The sequence below is a fragment of the Tursiops truncatus genome, chromosome 2 (assembly GCF_011762595.2).
Source record: "Tursiops truncatus isolate mTurTru1 chromosome 2, mTurTru1.mat.Y, whole genome shotgun sequence".
Classification (NCBI taxonomy): Eukaryota; Metazoa; Chordata; class Mammalia; order Artiodactyla; family Delphinidae; genus Tursiops; species Tursiops truncatus.
The window spans coordinates 96,576,991-96,593,327 of NC_047035.1; the positions used below are offsets into that span (position 1 = coordinate 96,576,991).

The 16,337-nt window shown below is 37.3% G+C and overlaps 1 protein-coding gene across 1 annotated transcript in view; it reads left to right on the forward strand.

Moving 5' to 3' along the window:
• The window catches only part of LOC101333605 (protein unc-13 homolog C-like), a 332,514-nt gene that overhangs the window by 7,541 nt on the left and 308,636 nt on the right, over window positions 1-16,337 (forward strand). The window contains exons 5-7 of the mRNA XM_073801032.1: window positions 13,995-14,098; window positions 14,896-15,582; window positions 15,725-15,832. The gene's annotated coding sequence lies outside the window, so the exon portion shown is untranslated. The remainder of the gene's footprint in view (window positions 1-13,994; window positions 14,099-14,895; window positions 15,583-15,724; window positions 15,833-16,337) is intronic.

Consider the following 16,337-nt stretch of genomic DNA (forward strand, 5'->3'; position numbering starts at 1 on the left):
AGAGAATTTCAAATAACTATGATTAATTGATTAATTTGTGAAGAGCTCCAGTGGAAAAAGAAGACAACATGAAAGAAAAGATGGGTAATGTAAGTTAGAGATATGGAAACTCTAAGGAAAGATCAAAAGGGAATGTTAGAAATCAAAATCACTGTAACAGAAATGAAGAATACCTTTTATGGGCTCATCAGACTGGACATGGCCAAGGAAAAAAATCAGCGAGCTTGAAGATATATCAGTAAACTTTCCCAAACTGAAATTCAAAGAAAAGGAGAATAATTTAAAAGAAAAAAATCAGAACCATAAGACAGTTGCAAAAGATATAACATATGAATAATTGGAATACTAGAAGGAAAAGAGAGAAAGGAACATAAAATGGTTGAGAATTTTCCAAAATTAATGACAGAAAACAAACCACCACACAACCAGGAAATTTAGAGAACACTAAGCAGGATTAAAAAAATACCCAAAAACCAAAAAACATATGGCATAAAGTCAAAGACAAAGAGAAGTTTTTGAAAGAAGTCAGAGGACAAAACACCTTACCATTAAAGAAACAATAAGAATTACAGTGAAATTCTTGCCAGAAACCATGCAAAAAAGAAGAGAGTAGAGTAAAATATTTAAAATATAGATTGGATAAAAAAACACCAACCTAAAATTCTGTATTCAGCAAATGTCCTTCAAAAGTGAAGGAGAAATACTTTCTCAGAAAAATTAATACTGCAGAAATTTATCACCAGTAGACCTGCCCTGCAGGAGCTGTTAAAGAAATTCTTCAGATGAAAGGCAAAGTATACAGGTCAGAAACTCAGATCTACATAAAGAAAGAGAGTATCAGAGGACTAAATAAAAGTAAAATATTTTATTTTTTTTAGTCTTAATTGATCTAATAGTCAATTGATCAGAGTAGTAATTGTAACAATATTTTGTGATGAAGGCATATGGATAAGTATCAATAAAATGAAAGACAGCAATGTTAGAAGAGAAGAGAGGAAGGAATTGGGAATACTCTTGTAAGATACCTGTACTACCTGTGAAATAAGATAGTGTTATTTGAAAAGTAAACTTAGATTAGTTGTAAGTTATATTGCAAACTCTAGGGCAACAACTAAAAAAGGAGAAAAAGAAATATAATTGATTTGCTAAGAAAGGAGAGAAAATGGAATCATGTAAAATATTCAATTAAAACCAGAGAAGGGGGAAAAAGAAGATTTTTAAAAGGAGCAAACAACAAATGCAATGAAGAGAAAACAGTTAAAAACATGGTATATATTAATTCAACTATATCAATAGTCACTTTAAATGTGAATAACCTATGTACACCAATTAAATGACAGAGATTGTCATGGTAGATAAAAACACAAGACCCAACTATGTTGTCTATAAGAAACTCATATTAAATAAAGATACAGATAGGTTACAAATAAAGGATGTGAAAAGACATACCATGATAACACTAATCAAAGGAAAGATGGAGTATTATGTTGATTTCAGAAAAAGCAGACTTAAGAACAATGAAATTTACCAGGAATTAAGAGGGCGTTACATACTGATAAATCAGTCAATTCTCTAAGGAGATATAACAATACTTAACATGTTTGACTCTAACAACAGAGCATCAAAATATGTAAGGCAAAAACTGATAGAACACCGAGGAAATATAGACAAATCCATAATTATGGTTGAAAACTTCAACATCCCTTTTTTAGTAATTGATAGATCTAACAGGCAGAAAATCAGTAAGGATATAGTTGAACTAAATAGCACCATCAATTAACTGCATGTAATTGACATTATACTATATTTTCCTTTCAATTTTGTTATGTAACTAAAACTACTCTAAAAAAAAAACTACTCTAAAGTCATAAAAAAATAAAATACATTTTAAAAAATAGACAAAAAGGGCTTCCCTGGTGGCGCAGTGGTTGAGAGTCCGCCTACCGATGAAGGGGACGCGGGTTCGTGCCCCGGTCCGGGAAGATCCCACATGCCGCGGAGCGACTGGGCTCGTGAGCCATGGCTGCTGAGCCTGCGCATCCGGAGCCTGTGCTCCGCGATGGGAGAGGCCACAACAGTGAGAGGCCCACGTACTGAAAAAAAAAAAAAAAAAAAAATAGACAAAAGATCTGAATACTTTACCAAAGAAGATATACAGATGGCAAATAAGCATATGAAAAGATGTTCAGCATATGTATCATTAGGGAATTGCAAGTTAAAGGAAAATTGAGATACCATGCACACCTATTAGAATGACTGAAATCCAACACCTTAACAGCATCAAATGTTGATGAGGATATGGAGCAAGGAGAGCTCTCATTCATTGCTGGTGGCAGTGCAAAAATGGCACAGTCACTTTGGAAATAGTTTGGCAGTTTGCTATAAAGCTTAAGAGTCTTACCACAAGATTCAGCAATTTTAATCCTAGGCCCTAGGTTTTTACCTAATTGAGCTGAAAATGTTTTTTCATGCAAAAACCTGCATGTACATGTTTTTAGCAGCTGTATTAATAATCAGCAAAACTGTGGGAATGTAAATTGGTGCAGCCAATATGGAAAACAGTGTGGAGGTTCCTTAAAAAACTAAAAGTAAAGCTACCATATGATCCAACAATCCCACTCTGGATATATATTCGGAAAAGATGAAAACTCTAATTTCAAAAGATTCATGCACGCCAATGTTCATAGAACTATTTACAAATAGCCAAGACGTGGAAACAACCCAAGTGTCCATCCACAGACAATTGGCTTAAGAAGATGGAATATTACTCAGCCATAAAAAAGAATGAAATATTACCATTTGCAGCAGTATGGATGGAGCTAGAGAATAGCATAGTTAAGCAAGTCAGTCAGAGAAAGAAAAACATTATATGATATCACTTATATGTGATATTGACATGACCCAAATAAGCAGAGTTTTTTTTTTTTTTTTAAGTAGCACATGTAAATAAAAGAAAACACCAAGTAAAAATTGTTCCTCTTGGCTGTAACAGTTTCTCAGACTTGTGTTTTGATAATCTTTGAAGATTTTGAGGAATACTGGTCAGGTACGTTATAGGATGCCCCTCTATTCAAAGTTGTCTGATATTTTCATGATGATTAGGCAGGAGTTATGGTTTTTGAGGTGAAATATAACAAAAGTAAAGTGCCATATTCATTACATCGTATCAAAGGTACATACTGTTGGCATGAATTATGAGTGTTGATGCTGACCCTAATCACCTGGCTGAAGTACTGTTTGTAAAGTTACACCTTCTTCCTCCCTTCCATACTGTACTCTTTGGAAGACAGTCACTCTTGCACAGCCCATTTGGGTCATGTGAATTTGGATTTATTTTGACCTCTTTTGTTATTGAGTGTAGGTCACGTGTTTCTGTTTCTTTGCACGTCTACTGAGTTTCTACTGGGTACCTGACATTGTAAATAATGCATAGTAGACACATGGAAGACTGACTTTTAGTCAGGACATTAACTTGGCTGAACTCAAACTCCATTCTCTGTCCCTCTGCAGTCAGTCAGTAGCTGACTTTTCCTTCAGATCTGTAGTTTCCAGCTTTTTTTTTTTTTTTTTCCAACTAGTTCCTCTGTAATCTCCCCTGTGAATATTAGTTTAGTGGTCAGCCAAATTTCAGGGCAATATTGGTTGCATAGGACTCATGCCCTATGTGGCTCTTCTCTTCTGAGCTCTTCTCTGTAGTTTTCTCTTTGCTCTGCAAACCCTGAACACTGGCCTCTTATGCTTCAGAGCACTAAGGCATTGGCCTTCTGCTGGCCAGAGCTGCTGTCCGGATTGGGGTTGTCCTCAGGCAAGAAGCCCCAGATTCCTCAATCTCACCACGTGCAATTCCTGTTTTTCCAGAGTAGATGCCCTTCCAGTTTCTTCCTGCTTTTGGTTGTTCTCCAGTGTCTCCAAAAGGGTTTTCTTCTTAAATAATTCTGTTCAAATTTTAAAACTTTAATCTGTGGGTAGTTTGGCCTCTTCAAGCTATTTTACCATTATCAGCTGAACTCTTTTTGAAGGGTCAGCAAAGTTTGGCCCAGTTTAAAATGAGAACTCTGCCCTATTTCTTGCTCATTTCATTCCATAAATATTCATTTAGTGCTTATGAAGTGCCATGAACTTTTCTAAGTTCTTTGTGAAATGCTAACTCATTCATTCCTTAGAAACAGCCTCTATGGGAACTGCTATTATTACTCCCTTTTGCCAACAGAAAAACTACTGAAGTAAAGAGAGGTTAAGTTACTTGCCAAAGTTCACATAGCCAGCTAATAGGCTAAACGCTGAACCCAGCTTACCATTTAGCCCATTCTTCTTCTACTACCAAAAAGCCAAGGGTTGATGCAGGGATTCTGAATGTCCCTCAAATCACGCCGTAATGCTGCTTTTTATAGTCTATGGGAGTAACTAAAAGAGAAGACTATATAAAGATATCCTGATTAATTTTACACATGGCTTTGGTGTATCATGTTTCTTATCTCTCAGCCCTAGTTTACTCATCTATGAAGTGAAGTGGTATTACATTTAACAGTGTACTCCAGAAAGATCAAAAGACAATAGTGTCATCCACCTGTGTGTTTCCTCTTTGTCTCCATTAGAGGGTGAAGTGATACCAGAGATTCATGGTTAAAAGACCTGAAAAGGAAACTCCAGTGTAAAAAGTTTATTTAAACAAATTTTTATTATGTAATACTATTCATTGTAAAAAAAAAATGTAGGCTATATGGAAAAGCATAAAGAAGAAGAAAAACATCACTGCTGTAAACATTTTTCATTCCTTTTAGCTGCCTAATTTGTGAACCTCCTTCACCGTAGAGGTAGAAATGCTGGTTTCCCTACCTCCCCTCCAGCTGGGGTGTGGGTGCAGGACTGAGGCTTTGCCCCAGACTGGGATCTGAAGACACAGAAAAGCATGTGCAGAAATATTTTGGAGAGATTATACAGAGAAAGGGAAGTCCTGTTGAGTAGGGGAGGCTTGGAGCTAGCAAGATTAGAATATGAGGGGGTGTGACTCAATCTGCCCTCACAGGCTTGTGAGGCTTGGAGATATCCATCTTCCCAACGCTGCTCAGATTTGTCTCCTTCTCCCTCCTCCCCATGCCACTGCTGCCTTCATTTCTCACCCGCACTACTGGGCCAGCTTCTTAACCTGGATCTGGTCTTCTTTCTCCAAGTTCCAATGAGTGCCAGACTGATTTTCTGTGGCACAAATTAGATTATGTCACTCTGCTTAAAAATCTCAATGGCTCCCCATTTTCTCTGGAAAAGTATCCCATCTCCAGTGTTGATTTGGAAGATGTTTTCATGAGCTGAGTTCAGTCATCCTGAACCTTTCATTCAGCCTTCTCAACTTGCGCCTTATGCTCTAGTCACTTTTAACTGTTGGCAATTTCACAAACTAATCATGAATTTTATTTTCGTGCATTTGAATATCTTCCTTATCTTTAGATCCACAATGCCGATTACAATGTGCATATAAAAAGTATTTAATAAATATTCATTGAATAAGTGAATGAACAGTACATGTTCACACGTTCTCTGAGACTGAATCAAGAGAAATAGAGAAAGAAATTGCAAGACTGAAGCATATCCAAGAGGTGATAACGTTCAAGGTTATAATAATACTAATAACAATAGTACTATTATTACTGATACAATGAGTAACAGTAGCTAGCCTGTATTGAGCCCTGACTAGGTATCAGACACTCTTGCCATAAGATACTTTGTAATATCCCTTTAGTCCTCACCACAATGCTATGAGGTAGCTACTACCATAACCATTAAACAGAAAAGAAAGCTGAGGCAAGGGCAGAGTGTAGTTAAGTAACTTGCTTAAATTTATCGGGGCTGCCAAAGGTGGAGGCAAAATTTGAATACATTCAAACTAACACCAGAACCTGCATGTTATACTACTTTGGAGAATACTGCAGGTGGAGAACTTCAGTGACATAAAAGAAAAGGTCATTGGTTTTGAAAAATTTGAGGAATTGTAATGTCAAGGTGTTAAAAGAAATACTAATCTGGATTTTTGTATTACCTGTTAGATGTCTACATTCCCCTACTAGAAAGAAAACACCATAGGAGAAAACAAACTTGTCTGTCTTTCACATGGAATACCAAGTCCCTAGAAAGTGTTTAGCATATGTCAATAGTAGGCGCCCCATAAATATTTATGGAAGGAAATAAGGAAGACAGGAATTACAAAGAATCTGTTGAAATTACAAAAGATCTGTTTTAGGCACTACCGTCATTGTATCAAATATATTTTAAGTTCCTTAAGTATATGTAATATCCTTTCCTTTTCCCATCAGTTAGTTTGTGTATGGTAGGTGTTTAATAAGTAATTATTGACTGATTGAAGAGTGTCAGAAAAATTAATGAAAGACAATGAAATATTTGGAAATGGGCAGATTATCTCTGCCTTTCAACATTTTTGGCAACTTTACAACTCAATTAGTTTTAGAAAATTAATGATAATACAAATGATTTTGTCCATAGACCTGCAAATTGGTTGTGTCTGGTGGAATGTAATTGATTATTGATCCATTGCGTTCCAGCATTCCTTATCTGATTTTATACATGTGTTCTTTGAATTCTTCCTTGAACAGTTTATGAAAACATACTCGTTCCCACATTAATTGGAATACTCTTCAGCCATAAAAAAAGAATGCAATTTTGCCATTTGTAACAACATGGATGCACTTGGAGGGTATTATGCTAAGTGAAATAAGTCAGACAGAGAAAGACAAGTACTGTATGTTAGCACTTATATGTGGAATCTAAAAAGTAGAACAAAGGAATGAATATAACAAAACAGAAACAGACTCACAGATAAAGAAAACAAACTAGTGGTTACCACTGGGGACCGGGAAGAGGGGAGGGGCAAGATAGGGGTAGGGAATTACTACATGTAAAATAAATAAGTTACAAGGATATATGGTACAGCCCAGGGAATACAGCCAATATTTTATAGTAACCATAATGGAGTATAACCTTTAAAATTTGTGAATCACTATGTTGTACACCTGCAACATATGTATTTAGCATTGTACATCAAGTATACCTCAATATTAAAATTTTAAAAAATTGTGTTAAGTAAAATCTTTGATACAGTATCATTTTATACCTATATGAGAATCATGATTATACCCCCTTTTAAAAACTGCCCTTTGACAAGACGAAGTGCATATATTTTTCATTCAGAGCCATGTTGCTTCTTAGAAATGGGCATTGACAGTATGTGTGGTATCTCTAGATCCAATCATTCAATTATGAGGATGCACTATGAACAGTTTGTGTTTGGGGTTAAGCATTGTGTTTTCTTCCCAGTTGAGGCACAACCTCTTTTTAAAATTTTCAACTCTTTCATAACTTTTAAAGAAGTGAGAGTTAGGTAGAAATTTTTACTATCTTGCTGGACGTATTAGGACTGTCTGTCCACCAGGTGTCACCCTGACATCTTAGGATCCAAAGAAAAGAAGAGTTAGTCTTTCTTTTATAAGTAGTTTATTTTTGGTAGTGGATATATAAACTGTTGACATTTTATGTCTTAATATAGGGGCCGAGGCAGGTAGGACTGGAGACAAAACTCAGGACTTTATGTTTGTCCACGTTCCTGCTTAAGGCACTTTTCCTCATAACATTTTGAATTTTCCTCTCTCCTAGGGTTAAGATATTCCTTTTTAAAAAGTACTTTTTAAATTAAAATACAGTCATTCACAAATAAGCCTAAAATATATGATCATATTCTGGATCATGTAAGAGTCCTCATAATTCTAGAGCAGCATCCCTTCAGACATCCATGGTGACAGTCATTGATTGAGACAAAGACTCTCTCCTTGATCAAATTTTAGTCACACTCCTCTAGTCTGACTAGAGGAGTAAACTAGGCCTTGTCCTTGGGGCTTGTCTTTGGCCTATTTAGTCCAGCTATAGCAAGAATCCTGCTAACTCAGTTTAGCAAGAATTCCCCACCCTTGATATCTGATCACCCTAACTTGCCTTCAGCAAGAATCCTGTTAAGTTGTTTTTGCAAGTTCCCTTACACTTGATGTCTCTTGGTTAATTTTCCATCCACTGACCCCCTCACTCTGCTCCTTGGCTATAAATTTCCAGTTGTCTTGGGTATATTTGGAGTTGAGCCCAGTCTCTCTCCCCTGTTGTGATAGTCTTGACAGCTCTTGCAATAGTCCTGAATGATGTCTTCCTTACCGTTCTAACAAGTGTCAGAATAAGACTTTAACACTTTTTTGTTTAACAACTATAGACAGAATTTCACAATCAAATCCCAACACTAGGTCATCTCACAAATAGAACAATAGTTACTTTGCATTTATTAGACTCTGTTCTTATTGACAATATTTACCATTGCCAAAAATTAACCTTTCATTATGCTCCAATTTCCTCTTCTCTTAAGGATTCATCTGTTGTAAGCTTTAACAGGTATGTGTGTATGGATTTATGTGTATCTTGTATAATGAGAAACAGGATTGGCTTCCTCAACAGAGGTTTTCACCACCTTCCAAAATTTGTACTTTGATATTTAATTTTTTTACATGAATTTTGTGGCTTTTCAAGGCAAATGATACCAAAGATAACAAGTAATTCATTTGTTTATTACAGTTCATTCATTAAGAAAAAAGGAGGTAAATATGGATAGAGAAACACAATTTCTATAGCATCTGCTGTATCAGGTAATTCAGATGTGTGATTTAGACGTTGGTTAAATTCTCTTGAGTTTTTTGAGATTTGCTTAAGATTGATAGAAAACTCAATTCAACAAAGAGTCAGAAAGTTTAAGTAACTTGCTGAGAACACAGTGATGGAGCAGGAACTTCAAGTTTGTCTGCCTCCAAAACCAGAGCTATATATATTCACTTTTCTTTCTGAAATATTTGCCAGCTACGTACGGTGGGGCAGGGAACTAAAGTAAAATGACTTCGATTTATTGTGATTTAGCAAAATATCTGAAATGGTGAAAATTTATAAACCTTTATATCAGAGGGAAAACTTGTATTGTTTAGAGCAACGCTTCTTATATTGATATCCATTAATTGAGGTAATTGTTCTTACCAGAGACTATGTAACTTAATTACATATAAAATGATTTAACATTCAAACATGTGCAAAGTAACTATGGAGTCCCTAATTCTCTAATAGAATTGATTACCTCTCTCTTTCAATTGCTATACCAGATTGGGCCACTAGGTGTCAATCTGACACAGAAATTATCTAAAAAGACTCTTAGAAAATAAGTGAGCTAACTTTGTGGAAAGATGGTCTGTTTTGCCTTCTCTCTTTATCCATCTGCCTGGGAAAATATTACAGTTATTTTACTGAAGTAAAATTATTTTACCACCAAGAGAAATGTAATAAATGTCTTTTGATATTTAATGTAGGGTTATTTCTGACAGATTTATTAAAAAAAGATAAATTTTTTTAGAATAACAATAGAAAAAACAACAATACACAAAATGCATATGAGGGAAACTTTACAGCAGTCTTGAAAGACACAGCAATACACATTATCAAATTAAAAGACATCCCTTCTTTTTGGATAGGATGTATCAGTGACATGTAGATGTCAACACATACTTTTAACGCTATCCCAATTGAAATACTGCAAGTATTTCTGGAGCAAGACAAATTAATTCTGAGGTTCATATGAAAAACTAAACCTATAAGAATAAATATGAAAGTCCTGGTTTCATAGTTCATGAAAGTCCTTTCTCTAGTTGTGGGCTTCTCACTGCAGTAGCTTCTCTTGTTGCGGCGCATGGCCTCTAGATGTGCAGGCTTCAGTAGTTGTGGCACATAGGCTCAGTAGTTGTGGCACATAGGCTCAGTAGTTGTGGCACATGGGCTCTAGAGCGCAGGCTCAGTAGTCGTGGCACACGGGCTTAGTTGCTCTGTGGCATGTGGGATCTTCCCGGACCAGGGCTTAAACCTGTGTCCTCTGCATTGGCAGGTGGATTCTTAACCACTGTACCACCAGGGAAGCCCAAGCCTCTTATTTTTAATTTCTATTTGTCCTTAACAGGGTCTACAGTCTGGTTACTTCATGCAGATGTTTATGGTAATTGAGTGGGGTGGGGACGGTGAAGAGAGAGGGAGTACCACTCTCTACTCCCATCTCAGAGCCCTGCCTTTTTCCCCTCTCAGTTTGCCATTTTCTCAAGTTTCTGAATGTTCATCTTGGCACTTGTTGGCCAAGCCATAACCTGAAGTGACAACCCCTCTGCAAGTGAAGAAGATTCTCTTCTTCAGGATCCTGGCGTGCTGAGAGATCTGGAAACAGTTTTCTCAACTTCCTCTTCCTGGGTCTCAGGTTTACAAGCCCTAAATTAACCTCTGGTTAATAAATACCAGGTTAATAAAGGGATAGAATGCCCCTTTCATCATTACCCAAATTAGTTCTCTTTTTATTCTCCCTTTACAAAGTTATTCTGTTATAGGTTTTATTTAAAACTCTTCTGCTATTCAGAGCTCATTTCAGGTATGGGCCAAGAGGAGGTATGGTTCAGGTAGTCACGTTAGTGCACGTGTCTGGAAAGGCTTTCTTTGCTTGCCTCCTGTGATGCCCTTCTCTCCTGCTTTTCCTCCTTCTTCACTGGCTACCACTGCTTGGTCTCCTTACACACTCTTCCTCCTCTGCCTGACTCCTACATGAAGGAGAGCATCTTGATGGAGTTAAAAGTTCTCTCTTTATTCACTGTCACTCCATAGATGGTTTCTTCTAATTCCATGGATTTAATACCATCTGATATTGGTGAATCTAAATTTATATCCTCAGCTCCGATCTCTAGCAGTTCCACATTTTATATCCAATAGCTTCCTTGAAAGCTCAGCTAAACAGCTGATGAGCAACTCACACTTAATATGTAGAAATAGAATTCTTGACGTCGCCCAGTTCTAACCTCTTTCCAGGCTTCTTAATTCAACAAGACCATTGTGCATTCAATTGTCCAATCAAAACACAAAAGAAAATAGAACCCTAGGACTCATCCCATTGACATGTTTCCCATCAAACCCATTAGCAATTTCTGTTGATTTTGCTTCTAAAATATATTTTATATCCAGTTCCTCTCTCAATTCTTATAGTCACCAACCCGGTCCATCTCACCATCTTTGCTCAGGAAAGGATGAGATACTGCCTTTCAACCAGTCCCTTTGCTTTCACTCTTTAACCTCTTCCCCCGTATATCAACCACCATAATCTTTTAAGAATGTGAATCTTATTACTTTGATAATCTCATGATAAACCTTTACGAATTTTCCATTGCACTTAGAATTAAATTAAAAATCTTTATTGGAATGTTCTTCATACTTTTTGTTCAAGTGCCCCTAGATATTTTTAAATGGACAACTAAGAGTAAATTTTGCAGAAAAATTCCTTTCATTTTAAAATATCAGTATTTTAAAATAAAAAGATTACATAATTCTACTGAATATATTCAACTAATTATTAAATGTAACAAGCAAAATATTTTTAAAAATCATCCCTTAGTGAGATGCATAGGACTTTTTTCTCCAATTAGATCATATTTCTGTAGATTAACATTTTTTATAGCTAGAATAAGACAGGGGTCAATGTTCAGCATTAGTTCCATACCTAATGTGCACATTAGGATTTTTTTTTTGCATAGCCAAATTTCAACAGGTTGTTCAGATATGCCTTAATAAGTGTGATGGAGAGAAGAAACCTTTAGAATTATCATGTATGGTTACATTTGTAATTTCATTTCATGATTAAAAGTATTAATTTATCATTATGCGTTTGAAGGAACAAGCATAGTCTATCAACATCTGAGAGGGAGGAATCCATCCTAATTGACCAAAGTTGCTTTTCTACAGTTCAAGACATGTAATTTGGGAGCATTTTATTCTACACCCATAATTAAGTGGATACTAAGAATGCAATTTAATCAACTTTGTAGAAATTAACAGCAAAAAATGAGAAATTATTAGTCATTAAGTACAGTATGTACTTATAAAGGGTATACTATTTATAGGAGAATCTACACTATAGTCCTGTTAATTTAAATCCAATAGATGAATCATGAAAATATATAAAATAGTGGATAAGTGGCTGGGTAACAATTAGCAGGAGGCTTTTCTTCAAGTAAAATAATAAGTATGGCTTTACCATACTCAGTCATCTTTCAGCAACTGTTCATGAGATGTATCTTTTCCAACTCTGAATAAATATTTAACAATTTTTAAAACTTCTATCTTGTTTCCAATATATGTATGTTTTTCTTTATGAAGTAATGTTGATAAGAAGTAAACTTAAAACTTTGATCTTCTCCTTAAGATCATGCAAAGCATGCTGTGGAGACAGAGACTACCTCATGGACAGTACCTGTGCATAGTATCATTTTGGCTGTATTACCAGAACTTACCCAAAATATTGCCCTCCTTAGATCCTTATCCAAACTGGGTATTCTGTAAAATGGAACTTACAGTCACTGATTCTTTGAGTATACCTCATATACAGATTTCAATGTACTCCTTTCTCTACAGATTTCTTTATAAAAGGGCTTCTGGTTATTTTCAGTTGATACCATGACACCTTATTTAATTTTTCTTACTTAAAAGTCAGTATCTCTTTCAGGAAAATTTAACAATTAAAAAGCTGTACTTTTTAAATGATGTATTTTTTCCCAGAAAAATTTAAATAGAATTGGATAGTGATTTTGAAAAGCTAAAGTTGTTTCAACATTTTTTTTTAAATCACATACCATGCCATTGTAGTTTTCTTTTTCTAGTTTAATTCTTTTGAAAATCATGATTCAGATTGCACATGCAGTCGCAGCAGGCTCTCTTTCCAAGATATGGGTCAATCCATCAGGACATATGCAGTTGCCTGTTCTCAGTAAACAGTCTCAGCAAGAAATGGGCAATGGAATTTTATTCATGCAAGGCAGAAATCAATAAAACAGGTTATAATTTTAGGATATACTTTGTATATCACCTTGAATTTGGTATATTGATCCTTTAATACTATTTTATTTTTCTATACAACAAACAGGAAATGTGCAGAATCTTAAGTTTTTTTTTCATAGTAAGAGTAAAGCATGCTTACCATATAAAAACTGAGGAACTGGACAGAGTAAAATGCCATACATTTGGCAGAATGTGTATGGTTTGGAGCACAGATTTAGGGTCTACTTGAGTAGGTTCAAATCTCAGTTGTGCCACCAACTAACTGTATGACCTTGGGAATGTGACTTTACTTGTCTGTGCTTCTGTTTCTTCAGTTGTAAAATGGAGATAATGTTAATAGTGACTATACCATAGAGTTGCTGTGAGATGAAATGAGTCACCCAGATAAACCGTCTGGCTCCAGGAAGTATTCAGTAATAATTAGCTAACCTCATCCAAGGCAACCATTGTTGATGATTTGCTATTATGATTTTATTGCGTGTATTTTTCACATTTGTTATGATTATAATATGTGAATGTGTATATATCCTGCTATTCTTTTAAAATTAATATTTTTATGACTACAGAAGTGTTACATAATCTTTATAGTAAAAAGATACAGATAACATGTTGGCTCAAAATGATGTTCTGATCATGGAAGCCATTTAACATGCTTTTCCTGGAGTGTCTTAGTACACTGGTATACACGGCAGAGGATGGCCCTCCTCATCTGTGAGAATGCACAATGTAACTCTGAAAATTGGATGTTTGTCCCAAGGGAAATTATACCTCCCTCCCCATAATGTGTCTTCAGAGGGGTCCTTATGCCGGCTGCCTCAGTGATAGATATGTGACTTGCAGTCAGTGTCTCTAAGGGGAACAGTCCTATTTACCACCCACCACCAGTTGCTCTCTTGTTTCACCCAGGATAGTATTCTCAAAGACTCTTGGAGCAGGAAAGAAGCTCTGACATTTTGTGGAACAGAAATATCAGGAGGCTACTATCTTAGTCATTGCCGTAACAGAATACTACAGGCTGGGTGGCTTAAGCAACAGAAATTTATTTCTTACAGTTTTGGTGGCTGTGAAATCCAAGATCAAGGTGCTGGCCAGTTCAGCTTCTGGTGAGAGCTCTCTTCCTGGCTGGAAAATGGCCACCTTGCTGTGTCCTCACAAGGTAAAGAGAAGAGGGGGAATGGAGAGAAGGGAAGAGGGAGGAGGGTAAGGGCTGAGGGAGAGGGAGAGAAGGGTAGGGAGAGAGAGGGAAAGAGAAGGGGAGAGGGGGGAGAAGGGAGCGAGATAGAGAAAGAGAGATCTTTCTCTTCTTATAAGACCATATTCCTATTGGATTAGGGCTCCACCCTTATGGTCTCATTTAACCTTAATTATCTCCTAAAGACCATATCTCCAGATATAATTAAACTGAGGTTAAGACATCAACATATGAAGGGCTTCAACATACCACATGCTATTGGGTATACTGGGTGTGTTGTAGGCGCTGTGAGTACACAGGCAACCTAAATAGTTCCTGCTTTCCTAGATTTTAAAGCCAGTATGGGGCTCAGCCAACAAACAAAGAGAATAACATGGTGTCATTAGTAACCCTTACTGAGGAGAAATAATAAGGGTAGGAGGAGAGAGAGCAATTTAGATGAATATATGTGCCATTTAGGATAGAGTGGTTAAGGAAGTATTTTTGGACAAGGTGGGGTATTTGAATAGGGACTTGAATAACTGAGGGAGGGAGTTGTGTACCTATTTAGGGAAAGGACATTCCAGGCAGGGGGTAGAGTGAGTGCAGAGTTCTTGAAGTGGCAGCATGCTTGAAGTATTTGTGGAACAGCAAGCAGACCAAAGTGCATGAGTGGAATAAACTAGGGAAAAAATGGTGGGAAATGTAATTGAAGAGAGAGCCAGACTTCAGGTCATACAAGGCTGTAGGGCATAATATCTTTGGGCTTCCTTTTGTAACAGGGAAGAACCAAATCTGACTACACATTGGATCTGTTTCTTTTACTTTGCTTCCCGTTGCTCTTGTTCACCAAAAGGATACTGTCTATACACAATGGCCTGCCTCAGGGAACCCGGCCCCTCTGCCTGAAATGTTAAACCAAAGTGCCTTTGTTCAGCGAAACATCCTGACCCTCTCCACCTGTGCCTGGCTGCAAGAAGGAAGAAATTAACACATCCCCTCCTCAGGCTGGCCATTCCAGGGAACATTTGCAAATCTTATGGCCATTTTACTTTACTTCCTCACCTCCTCCCCCATCTCTGTTCTATAGAAGAAACTGGCATCCAAACCCCGTAAGATGGACTTTTTGGAAACACTAGTCTACCATCTTCTCGGTCCGCTGGCTTTCTGAATAAGGTCACATTCCTTGCCTCAGCCCCTCGTCTCCGATTTATTGGCCTGTCGTGCGGCGAGCAGAGCAAGGTTGGATTGGTAACAAATTTGGCTTAGCCAGCAAGGAGCCTTGCTGCTCGTGGCTAGCTGGCCCCTCTCAGGAAACATTGGAGCAAGGCCTTAGCAGCTGCCAGGACCACCTGTCCTGAGGATCTTCCCTTCAAAATTCCCTGAAGCGGCACCAGCTACCCCAGCGCTTGGCAGTTGAGGCAAGGAACCGACCAACTTCTGCGAGTCGATGGACTCGATTTTGTAGGGTAAGTCTACTCGATTTGGGAACCGGTTCGGTGGTTTTGGCCTTGGTTTTGTGTATCCTTTTGTGCTGCGAGTCAGCAGACTTTGTAAGTGTGCATATACTGGGAACATATTCCCCTCTCAATTTGGGCTTTTCCTTTACAGGATAAGCCAATTTGTTTGATTGGAGTACCCTGTTGGAGGGGGAATTGTTGTTGGACTCTACCTGATTTGGAACCGTATCGTTGGGAGCTAGTTCACTGGTTTTGTAGGGTAAGTCTACCTGATTCGGGAACCCGTTCGTTGGTTTTGGTCTTGGTCTTGTTTTGGTTTTGTGTGTATCGATGCTAGAATTTGTTTGGGCCTTTTGCGTTGGAATTCGTTTACTCCTTTTTGTGTTTTGGTGTTATCAAACTTATGAAAATGGGAAATACTCCATCTATCCCGAAGGAGAGCCCTTTGGGGCGTATATTAGATAAATGGGCAAAACATAGCCGTGAGCCTTTGACTAAGAAAGACATGATATACTATTTTAATAGGGTGTGGACCCAATACATAGGATCAGAAGAGCGATAGCCCCTGAATGGCTCACTCAGTTATTATATGATCTTGCAGTTAGAAGTGTTTTACAAAAGAGCAGGCTGCACAAGCAGTTGCTTCAACTGCCCCCCTCCCCGTGCCACCATCATATTCACCGCCTCCTGTTTCCCCACCCGTGGGGATCAAATAGAAGTTTCTATGTTTACCCCCAGAGCACAGGAGCCTGGTTTAGTATCAC